Below are 18,920 nucleotides of genomic sequence, written 5' to 3' on the forward strand. Positions count from 1 at the left end.
AATTTCAGGGAGCATTGCAGGCCTTGCAGCATCAGAGACCACACTCAGGAGTGATCAACAGAGATTCCTGTATTGCAGGGGGTTGGACTAGATGAACCTTGAAGTCCCTTCCAACTCTACAATTCTATGATTTTATTAATTCAACAGGCCTTCTCAACTCGCCATTACACAATGAGGCAAGAGCCTTGTTCAAATTACCTGTTCCTATCCACTGGAAAGTCCTCCAGAGCATTCAGGAATCCACCAAGAACCATAAATAAAATATCAGTACCCTCCACCCTTTGGCTTTTGTTCACAAATACTTTCTTCTATTCCAAGTACGTGCATTTACAGATAGATATGAACAAGATTCCTGTCTGAAACCCAGGAGAGCCTGTACAAGTTCAGTGTTGGCAATACTGAGCCAGAAGGACCAGTGTTTCGATTAAGGCAGAATTTTAATTTGCAATGTCTGAATTCATTTAATTGGGCCATGGAGTCTTGGAAAATGCAGTTTCTATGCATCCCAACAAATCTTACAAGGTCTCTGCTGTCACCAGCCAATCCTCCCTGCTTCAGGTTCTTTCCTCTTCCTTTAGAAGGGTAAAATTTGCTTTGGAAGACAAGACTGTCAGAAAGGGATGAGTTCCCCCAGGGTGGAACATATTTGAGCTTTCTTAGAGAAATGCCATGAGTTTCCCCAAGGGTTCTCTGTTCTGGAAAAAAAAGGCTAATTATGAACAGAGCTGGGTGTAAGAAAGAGCTTATTGGAGCACCAAATATTTAGTCTTAACTCTAGGTAAGTGATTTCTCTAGGAGTGGATCGAGAAGAACCACACACTCCAGTTCACAGGCGACCCACAAAGGCTTGCATCACATATTTTGTGATGCACCCACAAAGCCCTTGAAACCAGAAGATGCCTTCATGGAAGGAACCACAGTGTCCATCATCTTCGATCATCGGTCATGCTGGCTGGGACATCTGGAAAACCACAGGTTCCCCATTCCTGCCTCATGATGTCATTTAAGGAGCAGGTTTGTTGAGATGAATTGAAAAGACCCTTCAAGTGGAGAAGTCTGTATGCCAAAGGTGGGGAACTTTTGGCCTCAGAAGTTGCCAAACTACAACCACCCCGAACATTGGCTATGTTAGCTTGGGCTGATGGGAACTTTCCTATCTGGGAAGCCACACGTTCCTCACTCCTACTGTAGCTGCACTAGAAAATGCAGGATCAGATTCACTAGAAAATGCAGGATCAGATTCACTAGAAAATGCAGGATCAGACAACCTAAAGAAACTAGCACAGTTTGAGGGAAGGAGCAATGTAAAATGTGCCAACGGAGCACTACATATGGTATCTAGAAGCTTTAGATCTTCAGGTGCTGCTGAACTAATACTCCCACCAGCCCCAGCAAGAGCTAGGAGTGATGGAAGTTGTAGTTCAGGAACATCTGAAGGGCTATAAGTCCCCTTTACATGAGGCTCAAGCAAGCCTGTCCACATGATCCTAGGAGGGAGGAGAAAATGGAAGCTGGAATAATTTTCTGTATTAGGTGGAATAGCCCAAAGGCTTTTGGGAATATAAGTACATACCTTCCAGCATTTCTCTGATGAAAATAGGGATGTCCCATTCCATAATAATTTTACTATTTATACCACACACAAATTACTGGGCTGCCCCAGCTACTCTGGACAGCTTACAACATATATAAAAACATAATAAAACATTAATCATTAAACAAAAACCTTCCCTGTAGAGGATTGCCCTCAGACAGCTTGGGGGTTGGGTAATTCCATAACCTCCCAATATTTCTCCAATGAAAATAGGGACATCCTAAGGAAAAGGGGGACATTCCGGGATCAAATCAGAAACCGGGATGGCTTCTCTAAATCAGAGATGTCCCTGGAAAATAGGGACACTTGGAGGGTCTGTAAGTATGCATGGAAAACTATACCATCTCCATCTGTTTAGACATATAGATAATGAATTGGACACATTGCACATCAATGAATCTGACAATTTAGAGGTTATGGGTCAGAACACAGGAGCCTTTAGCATGGAAGGAAATTAGCTGCAAAGTGAGGAAGAGACAAATCACTCCTTGAAGGTAGTAATAATCTACAGCTGAAGTCATTTGGAAAGATATATGCTGGATTGTGGTTATTAGACCCTGAAGTCTAATAGTAGAGAAAGGTGAGGGGGAGCGCTTAAAACCCTCAACAATTATTTACAAAGGATCCATGTTTTACCATTTGGAATTGAGAACAGGTGTGAGAGAATTGTACAAAACACATGCTCTGCCTTTGTGCAATTTAGAACAAGTGATAATTGTTTGAAGACAAGACATATGAGCTAACAGCTCCAATTTCCAGTCTCACTATTTATCTGTCCAATTACGAAAGTGGTTCAAAGGTTGTGAAAGGTGAGTTGCAAAGTTTCTGCCAAGCCAATTCTCTCTTTGAATCTCATAATCAAAGAGCTGAGGTGTATGGATGTGGGTGAGGTTTTTGTTGTTATTGTTGCCATGGTGACTGTGTGAGTGATGTATCATGTCATAATTATGTTATGAGACCACAATTCCCCCAATACAGCTCATGCTCCATATTTCCAAAGATTTTGTGAGCCAGGATGTATACAGGTGCTAGGGGTGTTTTAGGGATTCAGTTTCTGGATGCTAGCTGGCCTGATCTACACCTCCCAGACTTATATGCAGATCTAAATATAGATAATATTATCATCAATATATATTTTATTTACACCCCACCTTTTCCCCTGATGGGACTCAATGTGACTTACTGATAAAAACATGAATCTCCAAATACATCGAAGTAATATCGGCAAAACAATAACTAAACATCATTAAACTTTAATAGAATTAGAATTCTCTCTCGCATACACTGTTTAAAACATATAAACAATTACAACAAAAACAGCACGACACCAGCCCTTTTCTTAAAAACATTCAGTGCCCAAAAGCCTGTTGGAACAAGGAGATCTTCACCTGCCAGCAGAAAGACAAGAAGGAAGGAGCAAGTCTAGTTTCTCCAGGGAAGGAGTTTGAGAGTTTGGGGGAAGCTACTGATGAGGTGCCAGAAAGATTGCCCCATGATAGATCGCAGTGCTGCAAGTTTCTCCAAGCCATGTTCATGGATGTAATTCATTTTCCATATGTGCTCTCAAACATTTTTTTTCCTGATTAAAAATCAATATAAAATTACCTTCAGAATTTTGCAAGGGTAACCAATGTGAAACCTGTCAGTGCCAGCATGCTCACAAGTACCTCCAAAAAATCTCATAGAAGTCTTTAGTGAATATCTCCTTGCAAACACCCAAGACCGTCTCCCTGCTGGGCCTTCCCTACACTGAACATGCCCCCTTAAATGTGCCAGGACCCATCCTCCCTTCTGAGTGGAGAATTGCAAATAGTTTCTCTTTCTGAGCAAGTGTAGCAGCAGCTATATAGGTGCCTTTTCCTCCTATTACAGGGGTCTGCAACCCACAGCTCCAGAACCGCATGTGGCTCTTTTACACCTTTGCCGCGGCTCCGGGGCGGATACTAGTGAGGGGAGGAGGTGCATTGTGCGCCCCGACACTCCCCACTGTGGCGGGCGCTGTACTGGCTGTGACGTCGCATGGGGGCGGTGCGTGCGTTAGTCATGCACCGTCCCGACGTCACCTTCCCGCCCGCTTGCCCGCTACATTGTAAGGGGCATGTACGCTGGTCACTGTTTTGAAGGAGAGTGAAGAACACACACACACAAAAAGGTGTCTTGTTAATTTAACGTTTATTTCTATGAGGAGGAGTAATTCTGTTTTTTAAAAAATAATATTTATTACTTTTCCAACAATTTAAACAAAACAAAATAAACAATACAATACAATACAAAAACACTACATAATATAACATAAAAACACTACATAACACTAACACATTAAACTAACAAAACAAAATAAAAACAATTTAAAACACACCAAACAATTTCAATATCTTATCTTTCATTCACTTATTTCAGCGACCTCCTTGCACCTCCCTTTTTGTATTCCACTTCTAATAATTGTTTCAGCAATTCCTTTCCATCTTCCTCTGTTTTCTATCCTATAATTATCTTAACATTTCTAACCTTATTTTTTCCTTTAATACTCTAATAATCTAATTATACTTAGTTCCTTATAACATTTCTACTAAAGCCATATAACTTCATTTCCGCATTTTTCTAACATTCATTAATTTTACAGTATTTCTGTAAATAGTCTTTAAACTTTTTCCAGTCTTCTTCCACCGGCTCTTCTCCCTGGTCTCGGATTCTGCCAGTCATTTCCGCCAGTTCCATATAGTCCATCAACTTCATCTGCCATTCTTCCCGGGTGGGTAAATCTTGTGTCTTCCAATACTTCGCGATGAGTATTCTTGCTGCTGTTGTTGCATACATAAAGAAAGTTCTATCCTGGCCGACCATGCCCAGGAGAAAGGCCTCTGGTTTCTTCAGGAAGGTATATTTAAATACCTTTTTCATTTCATTATAAATCATCTCCCAGAATGTCTTAATCCTTGGGCACGTCCACCAAAGGTGAAAGAATGTACCTTCAGTCTCATTACATTTCCAACATTTATTATCGGGCAAATGGTAAATTTTTGCAAGCTTGACTGGTGTCGTGTACCACCTATAAATCATTTTCATTAAATTTTCTCTTAAGGCATTACATGCCGTAAATTTCATACCTGTGGTCCATAACTGTTCCCAGTCAGCCATCATTATGTTATGTCCAACATCTTGTGCCCATTTAATCATAGCTGATTTTACCGTTTCATCCTGAGTGTTCCATTTCAACAGCAAGTTATACATTCTTGACAAATTCTTAATTTTTGAATCTAACAATTCTGTTTCCAATTTTGATTTCTCCACCTGGAAACCAACTTTGTTGTCCAAATTAAATGCCTCCATTATTTGATAATAATGGAGCCAATCTCGCACTTTATTTTTCAATTTTTCAAAGCTCTGCAGTTTTATTCTGTCTCCGTCTTGTTCCAAAATTTCCCAATATTTGGGCCATTTGGCCTCCATATTGAGTTTTTTCTGTGCCTTCGCTTCCATTGGTGACAACCATCTTGGGGTTTTCTTTTCTAACAAATCTTTATATCTTATCCAAGCATTAAACAATGCTTTTCTAACAATATGATTTTTGAACGCTTTATGTGCCTTTACCTTATCGTACCACAGATATGCATGCCAACCAAATGCGTTATTGAAACCTTCTAAATCCAGCACGTCAGTGTTTTCAAGAAGCAACCATTCTCTCAGCCAGCAAAAAGCAGCTGATTCATAATAAAGTTTAAGGTCTGGCAGGGCAAATCCACCTCTTTCTTTAGCATCAGTTAAAATCTTAAATTTTATTCGAGGCTTCTTGCCCTGCCAGACAAATCTGGAAATATCTTTCTGCCACTTCTTGAAACAGTCCATCTTATCCAAAATTTGCAATGTTTGAAACAAAAACAACATCCTTGGCAACACATTCATTTTTATCACAGCAATTCGGCCTAACAATGATAACTTTTAGCTTTTTAGGATTTTAGCTCAGCTTTTAACACTATTCTCCCCCATAGACTGGTGTCCAAGCTAGAGGCGATTGGACTCTCCAACTCCACCTGTCTCTGGGTTTTGGATTTTTTGTCAGAACGTTCTCAGAGGGTTAGAGTAGGGTCACATATGTCCACAGCCCTTAGCCTTAACACCGGCTCACCACAGGGTTGTGTGTTGAGTCCCCTGCTCTATGCTCTCTATACGTATGACTGTACAGCCATCTATTCCAGCAACAAAATCATCAAGTTTGCTGATGACACTACGGTGGTAGGGCTCATTTCAGGAGGGGATGAGTCCGCCTATCGGGACGAGGTGGAGCGGCTCTGTGTTTGGTGTGGAGAGAACAATCTGGCTCTTAATACGGCTAAGACCAAGGAATTAGTGGTGGATTACAGGAAAAAAAAAAAAAAAAAAAAGGCGGACATTCAGCCCTTGCATATCAATGGGGAACGGGTGGAGAGGGTGGCGGAATTCAGGTTTTTGGGAGTAACTATCGATCAGGGCATGACTTGGAGCGCAAATACCACTGCTCTGGTGAAGAAGGCCCAGCAGAGAATTTATTTCCTCAGACTTTTAAAGAAGAACAATCTGAGTGAGAGACTGCTGGTGTCCTTCTACCGAGGCTCCATAGAGAGCATTCTTACATACTGTATTTGTGCTTGGTTCTCCAGTTGTACAGCTAGGGAGAGGAAGGTGCTCCAGAAGGTCATAACCACAGCACAAAGGATTATTGGTCAACCTCTCCCATCCTTGGAAGAATTGTACGGTTCCCGTTGTCTTAGGAAAGCAAACAACATCCTGCAGGATTCATCTCACCCGGGATACAGTCTGTTTGCACTACTGCCGTCTGGCAGGAGATATAGAAACATCAAGTCAAGGACAAATAGACTGAAAAACAGTTTCTACCCGAGAGCTGTGGCCCTTTTGAATGCTGTAACTCGATAGTGTGACTTGGGAGATTGATGGGTGTGGGTGTGGGTGTGGCTGGAATGTGGTTTGTGGGTTGTTGTTGTTGTTTTGCTTTTGTTGTTTTTAAGGGATGGCATCCAATTTCGTTGCACTTGTGCAATGTTGCACGTGTGTAATGACAATAAAGAATCTATCTATCTATCTATCTATCTATCTATAACTTCAAATTTGTCCATATTTCTAAGTCCTTTTTCACTTCGATCCAACATTTTTCATAATTATCCTTAAATAAATTCACATTTTTGGCAGTCATGTTAACCCCTAAGTATTTCACTTTCTTAACCAATGTTAGTCCTGTCTCCTCCTGAAACTTTTCTCTCTCATTCATAGTTAGATTTTTCTCTAAAACTTTCATCTTATTCAACTTAAAACCTGCTACCTGTCCAAATTCTTGAATCAATTCCAGTACCCTTTTGGTACTAGATTCTGGCTCCTGTAAAGTCAATACTAAGTCATCAGTGAATGCTTTCAGTTTGTACTGTTTAGCTCCCACTTGTATACATTTAACCTCTTGGTCCTTTCTAATCATGTTTAACAAAACCTCAAGAACCGATATAAAGAGCAATGGAGAAATTGGGCAGCCTTGTCGTGTCCCTTTCTCAATCTTAAACTCTTCTGTCACTACATTGTTCACAATTAATATTGCCTTTTGTTCTGAATAAATTGCACCTATACCATTTTCAAAACCTTGACCTACCCCCATCCCCTGTAGATTCTTTTTCATAAAAGTCCAAGAAATATTGTCAAAGGCTTTCTCTGCATCCACAAATATCAAAACTGCCTTAGTATTGATATTCACTTGTAGTTTTTCTAGAATATTAATTATATTCCTCGTGTTATCAGACAAATGTCTGCCCGGGAGAAAGCCCGCTTGGTCTTTATGAATTTCTTCTACTAACACCTTTTTTAATCTTTTAGCCAGAATGTCTGCAAAATTTTTATAATCCACATTAAGCAGTGAAATGGGGCGGTAATTCTTGAGCTGTGTCTTTTCAGTCTCTGTTTTCGGTATAAGTGTAGTGTAAGCTTCCTTCCACGACTCTGGTGCCCTTCGAAGAGGAGTAATTCTGAGGGGTCAAACAAAGAAATAATTTTAAAAAGTGACAAAAAAGTTATTTTTATAATGATGAGTTTTGCGGCTCCCAGTTTTTTTCCCTTCGGAAACGGGTCCAAGTGGCTCTTTTTGTCTTAAAGGTTGCAGACCCCTGTCCTATTAGCAGGTGGCTGATGGAGGGCATGCGCCTTTTGTGTCCCTGTCTCTAGCAGATGTGACAGCCATTTTGTGTTATGCCTCCCCACCCACCCCAACCCCCCTATTTTGTGACTGGCACTTAGAATCTTAAATGGTCTATTAAGTACAATTCTAGTGGCTCAGAGGTTCTAGTTTTACTAAAATAATGTATTTGTTCCATTTTTGAAGTGTTGAAAAGTACACTAAGCATCCTTATCAATGTATTGACTTCCATCCACTTTGGATAGATTTGGAGTTATCACTCGGTGGTAAAAAGGGCAGCCTGAAGCTGCTGGGGAAACTGTGTACACTAGTCTGAAATATAAGTGCATTCTCACATTAGTATTCTTATGCTTGCATTCTGAGGGCCTTCTCGGTAGTGGCGCCCGCCCTGTGGAGCACCCTCCCATCAGATGTCAAGGAAATAAATAACTATCTGACTTTTAGAAGACATCTGAAGTCAATGCTATTTAGGGAAGTTTTTAATGTTTGATGTTTGATTGTATTTTTAATATTATGTTGGAAGCCGCCCAAAGTGCTGGGGAAACCAACCAGATGGGCGGGGTATAATAATAATAATAATAATAATAATAATAATAATAATAATAATTATTATTATTATTATTATTATTATTATTATTATTATATTAAACTTGTGTTAAATTGCAGAAATAATATATGTTTTGACATCTTTGGGTCCTTCTTTTCTTGACTTAAAGAATGAAGCTGTATACATAAATGTACAGTGAACTCATGATACCCTTAAGCCACACACACACCAGCTTGGTGTTCATTAATAGGTCCATTTATATGCATTTGCCATGGCAAAAGCCTTAAAGTTAAAAATAGAATTCTCTCTGCAAGTTTCGAAATAGTCCCAATTCTATTTGTTACTCGAAGAAATGCAAAGTATACTCACATTTAGGTACAGATTAGCATCGACTGCAATTTCTTTCTACCAGAATAAATTGAATCAGAAGAATAACTGGAAAATAAACACACACTTTCACTAGACCTTCTGCCTTGAGAGATGTTGGAAATCTAATTATCAGAATGTTAAAGATGTATTTCACTTAGCTATTTCACTTGTGCAAACCTTTCCAAATTCAAATCATAATTTGGTGGCCATGAAGGATGGGTAAGAAATTCAATTCAGTTCCCATTTAAAGGAGAACTAATTCACATTTTCCAAAACAATATGTGAAATAATAGCCATCCTTTGAAATTCAACTTCTCTGAATTTTTCAATTCCTCCAACTAAGTAATATGTGTAGGCTTTGACCTTTAAAGCCTTGTGTGGCTCAGGACTGCCATTTCCCATGTGAAATGACCTGGACCTTGTGATCATCACCTAAGTGCCTTCATGGTGTGGATCCTCCATGGGAGGTCTGGATGGAGGCACATAAGAATGGGTCTTTTCTGTGGTGGCTTTCTACTTGTGGAATGCTCTCCCCAGGGAAGCTCACCTGATGCCAACACTAGATATATTTAGGAGTCAGCAAAAATAAAATAAAATAAATTCTTCATCACCAGGTCCTTGGCTTTTAATTACCTATGGCCTTCTTTAGTGGGTAGGATGCTGTAATCCTGCCTTTAAAAAAAAAATGTATGCATTTTAGATTTTTTCTGTGCTTTGTTTTATGCTGTGTGTTATTTATGGATTATTGTTAGTTGGTTTGGGTTGCAATGGTAAAAAGTAACTAATAAGTTGTATTATTAATAAGAATGATTGCATATGTTAGGATAAAGTGTGCATAAAAATAACACACTAAAATGTGTCATATTAGGGAAAACTGTGTTGCAAAAACATGTCTATTACACAAAAAAATGCATGCCCAAAATGTGTATACAAGGAGAAATTCATACTAAAATATTGATAACTTAAAAAAAAAATAATGGATGGGGGTGATGGGAGTTTTAGTTCAACATAATCTGGAGGGCAACACATTGGCTACCCCAGGGATATCCCCTGGATTGTTTTCCATTTTTCACAATTCCCATAGTGCCAACTGGGCACTGTGCCATCAGCATTCAGATTACACCTTGTTAGCTAATTTAAAACTAAGATGCACACATATTTTGTTCTAATCGAGACAAGCTTTGAGAAATTACCGCCAAGAGACGGAGCAGATTTGAAAGGATGAGCACCTGGAAAGTGATGGATGGGAAGCCGAGATAAAGTCTTGTCCCTGCCTTAATTATCAGAAACTGTCTGATTAGTTTTACTCTTCTCTGACGCAAGGAATAAAATCCAGGTGTCAGACTTTAGCAGTACAATTAGCGCATGCAAGATTCCAAACATGATTATTAGGCCGTAATAGAGGCGCAGAATAATGGGAGTCAAGCTGATGAAAATATAAGCCCAGGCCTGCTCGCGAGAGAAACGTTTGGTAGCGGGAAAGAGAATAGCCATGAGTCTCTTACTCTGTGGTGGCTGGTGCTGGGAAGGCAGGGACCCCAGTGGTAGATGGAACTGGAGTCAATGAGAGGCAGAGCCAACTAATACACCCTAGTGGTCCCAGGCCCTAAGGAAGTTAGATTAGCTTCAACCAGAGCCAGGGCCTTTTCAACTCTGGCTCCGGCCTGGTGGAACGCTCTGCCTCATGAGACCAGGGCCCTGCAGGATCTGATTTCTTTCCACAGGCCTGTAAGACAGAGTTGTTCCGCCTGGCCTTTGGCTTGGAGCCAATTTGTTTTTTGTTTTTTTAAAATAATATTTATTACTTTTCCAACAATTTAAACACTACAAAAAAAATGAACAATACAATACAATGCAAATACAATACAATACAATACAAAAACACTACATAACACTAACACATTAAACTAACAAAACAAAACAAAAACAGTTTAAAACACATCAAACAATTTCAATATCTTATCTTTCATTCACTTATTTCAACGACCTCCTCACACCTCCCTTTTTGTATTCCACTTCTATTAATTGTTTCAGCAATTCCTTTCCATCTTCCTCTGTTTTCTATCCTATACTTATCTTAACATATTCTAACCTTATTTTTTCCTTTAATACTCTATTAATCTATTTATACTTAATTCCTTATAACATTTCTACTAAAGCCATATAACTTCATTCCAAGATTTTTCTAACATTCATTAATTTTACAGTATTTCTGTAAATAGTCTTTAAACTTTTTCCAGTCTTCTTCCACCGACTCTTCTCCCTGGTCTCGGATTCTGCCAGTCATTTCCGCCAGTTCCATATAGGCCATCAACTTCATCTGCCATTCTTCCTGGGTGGGTAAATCTTGTGTCTTCCAATACTTCGCGATGAGTATTCTTGCTGCTGTTGTTGCATACATAATTTTTTTTTATCCTTCTTTGGCACCAATTGGCCAACCATGCCCAGGAGAAAGGCCTCTGGTTTCTTCAGGAAGGTATATTTGAATACCTTTTTCATTTCGTTATAAATCATCTCCCAGAATGTCTTAATCCTTGGGCATGTCCACCAAAGGTGAAAGAATGTACCTTCAGTCTCATTACATTTCCAACATTTACTGTCGGGCAAATAGTAAATTTTTGCAAGCTTAACTGGTGTCATGTACCACCTATAAAGCATTTTTATTAAGTTTTCTCTTAGGGCATTACATGCCGTGAATTTCATACCTGTGGTCCATAACTGTTCCCAGTCAGCCATCATTATGTTATGTCCAACATCTTGTGCCCATTTAATCATAGCTGATTTCACCATTTCATCCTGAGTGTTCCATTTCAACAGCAAGTTATACATTCTTGACAAATTCTTGATTTTGGAATCTAACAATTCTGTTTCCAATTTTGATTTCTCCACCTGGAAACCAACTTTTTTGTCCAAATTAAATGCCTCCATTATTTGGTAATAATGGAGCCAATCTTGCACTTTGTTTTTCAATTTTTCAAAGCTCTGCAATTTTATTCTGTCTCCATCTTGTTCCAGAATTTCCCAATATTTCGGCCATTTGGCCTCCATATTGAGTTTTTTCTGTGCCTTCGCTTCCATTGGTGACAACCATCTTGGGGTTTTCTTTTCTAACAAATCTTTATATCTTATCCAAACATTAAACAATGCTTTTCTAACAATACGATTTTTAAACGCTTTATGTGCTTTTACCTTATCGTACCACAAATATGCATGCCAGCCAAATGCAGTATTGAAGCCTTCTAGATCCAACACGTCAGTGTTTTCAAGAAGCAGCCATTCTCTCAGCCAGCAAAAAGCAGCTGATTCATAATAAAGTTTAAGGTCTGGCAGGGCAAATCCACCTCTTTCGGCTTGGAGCCAATTTGATTCCCTCCCCCTCTTTCTTTTTTCTTTTTCCTATCTCCTCCTGTGATGAGGCTGCATTTTAGTATTTTAATGTTTCAATATTTTAATGTTGTATTTTAATCTTGTTTATAAGTTGTATTCATTCAACTTGTTTTTATTATTGCTTGTTAGCCGCCCTGAGCCAGGCCTTGGCTGGGGAGGGCGGGGTATAAATAAAAATTATTATTATTATTATTATTACTCCTTCCTGAGTTCTACAAGGGCAACTCTGAGACTCAGCAGAAGGAAGCTGGTATGCAGTGACATGCCCTGAACAGTGTGTGCTGGACTGACCAGCCTCCACTGCCCATACTGTTACCCCTTTCAAATATCTTCCTCAAGGTTCCTGTAAAGGCTTCCTGAAAATAAAAACACCACAAATCTAAATATGGAATCTGCACTGAGAGAACAGCTCCGTGCATGCAATATTGTTGATCAGATATTTTTAAATAGGCAATAGGTACTTGCCCATGTGTGTTTTAATCTGCAAACTATTGGTGAGAACTGCCAACAAAAGCAATTTTCCATCTTGAAGAAATTCTCTCCCTCTCACCCTCTCTCGTTTTATTTTGTGGCAAATTAACTTATGTAGCTCTTTTTCAAAGTGTATTCACAGACCATAACATTTGATTCAGTTCATAGGATAGCTAAAGCCCAGGCATTTATATCTGTAAGATTTATGGGTTCTTCTTGTCCCTGTTACACTTCTTGATGCGTATGTCTATGTGCGTGTGCACATGCAGGATCAGCTAAACCTCTGTACAAAACCTGACAGTAAACATGTTTAATGGAACTGATTGCAGAGAATTATTTGATGGCCCCATTTTGCTAGTGAGGCAACCTTTGTACTTACTCATCTTGACTTTGGGTTGCCTTTCATCAGATGTACAGATGTTAGCACTAAATATATTAGCTTGGGAGCTATTTTTTAACCAGCTGAAAGGGATGGAAGCATGGAGAAAGCAAAATTTCATATGCTGAACATAGACTATCATTCAGATATTTGCAACCAGAAGGAAATGATGTATGACTGTTGTACATAAGATAAGAATACTATCAGAACAGACAAGGAGCATAAGCACTGGATTTCTGTGCCCAGGCCTACTTGACTTTCATCAATCAGAAATAACTTTTGGGTTGGATGGAGCTACTGTGCTCGCTTCCTAGGGGGTTAAGTCACTGCTGTTTACCTGGAGGGATAGGGGTGAGGAGCTAGGGGAGGTTGGTGTGGTGCAAACACACAGGTGGACCCTGTTCAGCCTTCCTGCTGGTATGTTGACACCACACCAATCTTCCTGCCACCTCATCCTCTTGGTAAGCAACAGTGCCAAGAAGGTAGTGTAATGTCTCTGTGCCACTCAATGAGCTGCTTCTGGCATCAGTGGAATGTGATGCTCCCTGTAAAATTTACATTTTTCTGCCTCGGGCAAGGGGCAAGAACCTCTTTATAGTGTGTACAGAAACCAGCTGGACTCATAACTAAAACTTCAGCGCTGGTAAATGGGACAGTATTCACCACCACCATTGAGGGCACTAGGCTAACATGTAGAGGAAACATGGCCGACCACACAGCACAGACAGCTCTGTCCTCCAGCATCGTGCTGCTACTTCCTGCTCTCTGGCACCTGCAGCCTGAGGTTGCCATCTCATCCCTGGAAAGTTTGATATGATTAATTCACAGCTTCCTTTAAAAAATAAAACTAAGAACACCAGCAAACTTGACTTTTTAATGTCAGAAACAAAAAGCAATGAGCACAGGGTTCATCAGATCATATACTATCAAGTACTATCAGCTATCACTATTTACAGTTCCTTCTCCCTTTCTTAAGCAGTGAGGTGGGCTGGAATGATGTGATGACATCAGGGCCAGCCCACCCATGAGTAGGGTGAGATTTCCCCAGACATTACTGGGATTTCAAAAGCAGAATTGACAAATTCTGAAAGGCAACTTTGGGGTGTCCTGGTTTTCACTTTTTGAAATGTGGCAACCCTACCCATGAGGCAAGCTGAGGTGACTGCATCATGAGGCAGGATCAACAGGGGCAGCAGATCCCTATGTTTATATTTCTTCCCCCCTTGTTTCTGGTGTAGATCTTCCCTCACTCCTTCAAAATGGGGACACCATTCTGGGGTATACCTCAGGTGCCAAAATGTCTTGGGCTGGTCCTGGATGACATATAGACCTTTGGAGCCACATTATGAATATGCCAAATGCAATCTGGTATGGAGAAGAATTGAACTTAAGTTCTAGGGGAAGTTAGAATTGGAAAAGTCTAAGAGTCTCTTTCCCCCACCTTCTCTTCCTCTTGGGTCTTCAGCAGGATGGGAGCAAAGCAGCACATCCCCTTCCTTCATGTAATGGGCAGAAGAAAATAAGGCTGGAGCCAAGTTTCCTGGTGGGATCTTTTTCTCTGGCTTTCATAACAAAAAAAATTTTTTTTCTTTCCAGTAGCACCTTAAAGACCAACTAAGTTAGTTCTTGGTATGAGCTTTCGTGTGCATGCACACTTCGTCAGATACACTGAAACAGAAGTTGCCAGATCCTTCTATATAGTGAGAAGGTGGGGAGGGGTATTACTCAGAAGGGTGGTGGGAATGGGTGGTTGGCAGATAGCTGAGATGAGCCTGTTGACGGCTCTTAACGACTGCAATAGGTCTTACAGGAAAAAGCAAGGGGTGAGAAGGTGAAAAATGGCTTTGTCATGTATAATGAGATAAGAATCCAATGTCTTTGTTCAGACCAGGTCTCTCCATGGTTTTAAGTTTGGTAATGAGTTGCAATTCAGCAGCTTCTCTTTCCAGTCTATTTCTGAAATTCCTTTGTAGTAATACAGCTACTTTGAGATCTTGTATAGAATGTCCTGGGAGATTGAAGTGTTCTCCTACTGGTTTCTCTGTCTTGTGATTCTTGATGTCCGATTTATGTCCGTTTATTCTTTGGCGTAAGGTTTGGCCTGTTTGTCCAATATAGAGAGCTGAGGGACACTGTTGGCATTTGATGGCATATACAATGTTAGACGATGAGCAATTAAATAGTCCCGAGATGGTAAGACACCACCTTATACCGTAAACCAACTGACCGACAAACATATCTACATGCCTCTAGCTACCATCCCAAACATACCAAACAGTCCATTGTATATAGCCAGGCACTACGTTACAGCCGTATCTGTTCCAATTCTACAGACAGAGACTCTCACCTAAGAGAGAGAACAGAACACCTCTAGTCATCACATACAGCTCCCAAGTCAAAACAGTACAACGCATCATCAGAGATCTACAACCTCTCCTGGACAATGACAGTTCTCTTTCTCAAGCTCTGGGAGGAAGACCTTTCATTGCCTACAGACAGCCATTGTATATGATGGCATATACAATGTTAGACGATGAGCAATTAAATAGTCCCGAGATGGTATGTGTGATGTTGTTGGGGCCAGTAATGGTGTTGTCCGGGTGTATGTGGCAGCAAAGTTGGCATCTGGGTTTATTGCAGGCTCTGGTGCCAGTGTCCGTGTTACGTCTGGTTGTAGTATTATTGTGGGTTAGGAGTTGTTTAAGATTGGGTGGCTGTCTGTAGGCAATGAAAGGTCTTCCTCCCAGAGCTTGAGAAAGAGAACTGTCATTGTCCAGGAGAGGTTGTAGATCTCTGATGATGCGTTGTACTGTTTTGACTTGGGAGCTGTATGTGATGACTAGAGGTGTTCTGTTCTCTCTCTTAGGTGAGAGTCTCTGTCTGTAGAATTGGAACAGATACGGCTGTAACGTAGTGCCTGGCTATATACAATGGACTGTTTGGTATGTTTGGGATGGTAGCTAGAGGCATGTAGATATGTTTGTCGGTCAGTTGGTTTACGGTATAAGGTGGTGTCTTACCATCTCGGGACTATTTAATTGCTCATCGTCTAACATTGTATATGCCATCAAATGCCAACAGTGTCCCTCAGCTCTCTATATTGGACAAACAGGCCAAACCTTACGCCAAAGAATAAACGGACATAAATCGGACATCAAGAATCACAAGACAGAGAAACCAGTAGGAGAACACTTCAATCTCCCAGGACATTCTATACAAGATCTCAAAGTAGCTGTATTACTACAAAGGAATTTCAGAAATAGACTGGAAAGAGAAGCTGCTGAATTGCAACTCATTACCAAACTTAAAACCATGGAGAGACCTGGTCTGAACAAAGACATTGGATTCTTATCTCATTATACATGACAAAGCCATTTTTCACCTTCTCACCCCTTGCTTTTTCCTGTAAGACCTATTGCAGTCGTTAAGAGCCGTCAACAGGCTCATCTCAGCTATCTGCCAACCACCCATTCCCACCACCCTTCTGAGTAATACCCCTCCCCACCTTCTCACTATATAGAAGGATCTGGCAACTTCTGTTTCAGTGTATCTGACGAAGTGTGCATGCACACGAAAGCTCATACCAAGAACTAACTTAGTTGGTCTTTAAGGTGCTACTGGAAAGAAAAAAATTTTTTTTTGTTTTGACTATGGCAGACCAACACGGCTACCTATCTGTATCTGGCTTTCATGTAAAGGACTGTTATACAAATGGGCAGCAATTAATATATGGAAACCACAACAGAGCTAATATGCATTTCTCATGCACTCTTAACTAATACAGATGGCCAATTATCAAGTAGTAATTTGCTATAAGGGACACGGGTAGCACTGTGTTCTAAACCACTGAGCCTCTTGAGCTTGCTGATCAGAAGGTCAGCGGTTTGAATCCCCACGATGGGGTGAGCTCGCGTTGCTCTGTCCCAGCTCCTGCCAGCCTAGCAGTTCGAATGCACACTAGTGCAAGTAGATAAATAGGTATCGCTGCGGTGGGATGGTAAATGCGTTTCCATGCACTCTGGTTTCTGTCACGGTGTTCCGTTGCACCATAAGCAGTTTAGTCATGCTGGCCACATGACCCGGAAAGCTGTCTGTGGACAAACGCCGGCTCCCTCAGCCTGAAAGCGAGATGAGCAATGCAACCCCATAGTCGCCTTTGACTGGACTTAACTGTCCAGAGGTCCTTTACCTTTACCTTTACCTAATTTGCTATGCCATACAATGATGGGAGATCATGTGTAGCATCCCCACACCCATTTAGTGAAGAGAATATTTTATCACTCCATGATTTTCTGATCTGTGACATGTGAGCACATTGTAGAATTGACCTGTACAGCTTGTATACTAGGCTGTATACTAGGAGGAGTGGGGAAACTTTATCATCCCAAGGGGACAAGTGCTTTGAATTCGCAGGTTTAGATTCCCTGACATCTTCATGTAAAACAATCTACTGGCAAATGAGGGGAAGGACCTCAGCCAGAGACCCTAGTGCCACTGGCAGAGTAGACAATACTGAGCTTGCTAGATTGACTCTCTGACCTCATATAAGGCAGCATTCTCTCATAGCACTACAGAGACACAACTGCATAAAAATTCCTCTGACCTGAAGCTGTTAATGAACTCTGAAAGCTTCTGTGATTGTTATTAATTATTTTGAAAGAAGCTACCTGAACCCTTTTGTCTCTTTACACAATGAAGTTCAGAATGCAGGCCAGCATTTGGGATAGCTAACACTAATAAATACCATCCTTGTTGTTACTGTTGTATTTTTTATTTTTTTACTGAAAATTGTGCCATTCTTTTAAGCCAGTCTCTTTGATCTAGGTGGTTGTCAAGATCTAAACAAAGTTTTGAATTCGCCACCGTCAGAGAATAATCAGAAACTTAAATCCTCTCCATGAAATGAGATTTTTTTTGTATCATAAACTCCTCCAAGCAATGTTTGATGTTTTATTAACAGTCCCCACTTTCTCTAATAAAACAAAGACTTCAGCATGTATTCATCTTTGTGGACAATGAAAAAAATTTGTTCACAGGAGAATTCATTCGTCCTTCTTTGGGAAGAATGCTTGAGCTATTTCTGTGAGTCACTTTATCTAAACCATCCTAATTGCAGAGTGGCTAGCTTTGCTCTCGGTCGAAAATCCCTCTGCAGTTTCAGAAGTACACTCAGTAAACCATTGCACGTTTCATTTTTGCCAACTTCCAAACAGCTTTGAAGTGCCACCTAAAATGACTGTATACAAAGAAGGAGATAAAATCATCCAACTGGAAATTTGAAGACATTATTAGTATGGATGGATGGATCTGTCAATTTTGATTTCTCTCTGTTTCTCACTGTTTCCAAGCCTAAATCCAATCTTCACAATTCTAAATGGGTTTGGGATTAAAAAAAAAAAATCTCATAAAAATTAACCAGCATTTCAGTGAGAATATCTCAGGATGGACAAAATTTTGCAAGCACGTTTCCCTAATAAAATATCATTTTTGAACTCATCTATTGGTTGCAGAACTGCTTAGCAAAGTTTAGAATTTTGGAGGGTGTTTTGGAATGTGCGAATTAGGGACCTGTGCTTTTACAGTGCAAACTGAACCAAATTTCTCTCCTATCACTAGTGCATCCACTTCATCTGTATTTTCTGGTGACGCGAGCTTCACATGCCACGCCCCCAATGTAGCATATATAAATTGGGCTGCTGAACAAATGTGAGAGAGGCGGCGGGACATGCCTATCCCTCAAACGCATTGGTGTTTCCTATACAGCAATAGGAGAGATCAGAGATGCCTGTCGTGATAGGACCCCTGCTGGGAGGATCGCACCACCTCGCTGCTATCAAACACCCCACCCCCCAGGATTGCGCCGCTGTGCCAATCGCCCCGCCCATGGGCAGATCATGCCTCCCCACCACTCTGGGTGCAGGAACAGCTAGCTCCACCACTGGTATCAGACATCCAAATATAAGATAGATAGATAGATAGATAGATGATAGATAGATAAAATAGA

The 18,920-nt window shown here is 40.5% G+C and overlaps 1 long non-coding RNA gene across 1 annotated transcript; it reads right to left on the bottom strand.

The window, feature by feature from the left end:
* Positions 1 to 8,679: 8,679 nt before the first annotated feature.
* Positions 8,680 to 10,398, bottom strand: LOC310754364. The gene is made up of 2 exons (XR_014543756.1): positions 10,185 to 10,398; positions 8,680 to 8,745 (listed from the first exon to the last, which is right to left on the bottom strand). It is a non-coding gene; the product is annotated as an uncharacterized lncRNA (long non-coding RNA).
* Between the last annotated feature and the right edge of the window lie 8,522 nt (positions 10,399 to 18,920).

This window comes from Podarcis filfolensis, assembly GCF_964270895.1.
Source record: "Podarcis filfolensis genome assembly, chromosome: Z".
NCBI classification, from domain to species: Eukaryota; Metazoa; Chordata; class Lepidosauria; order Squamata; family Lacertidae; genus Podarcis; species Podarcis filfolensis.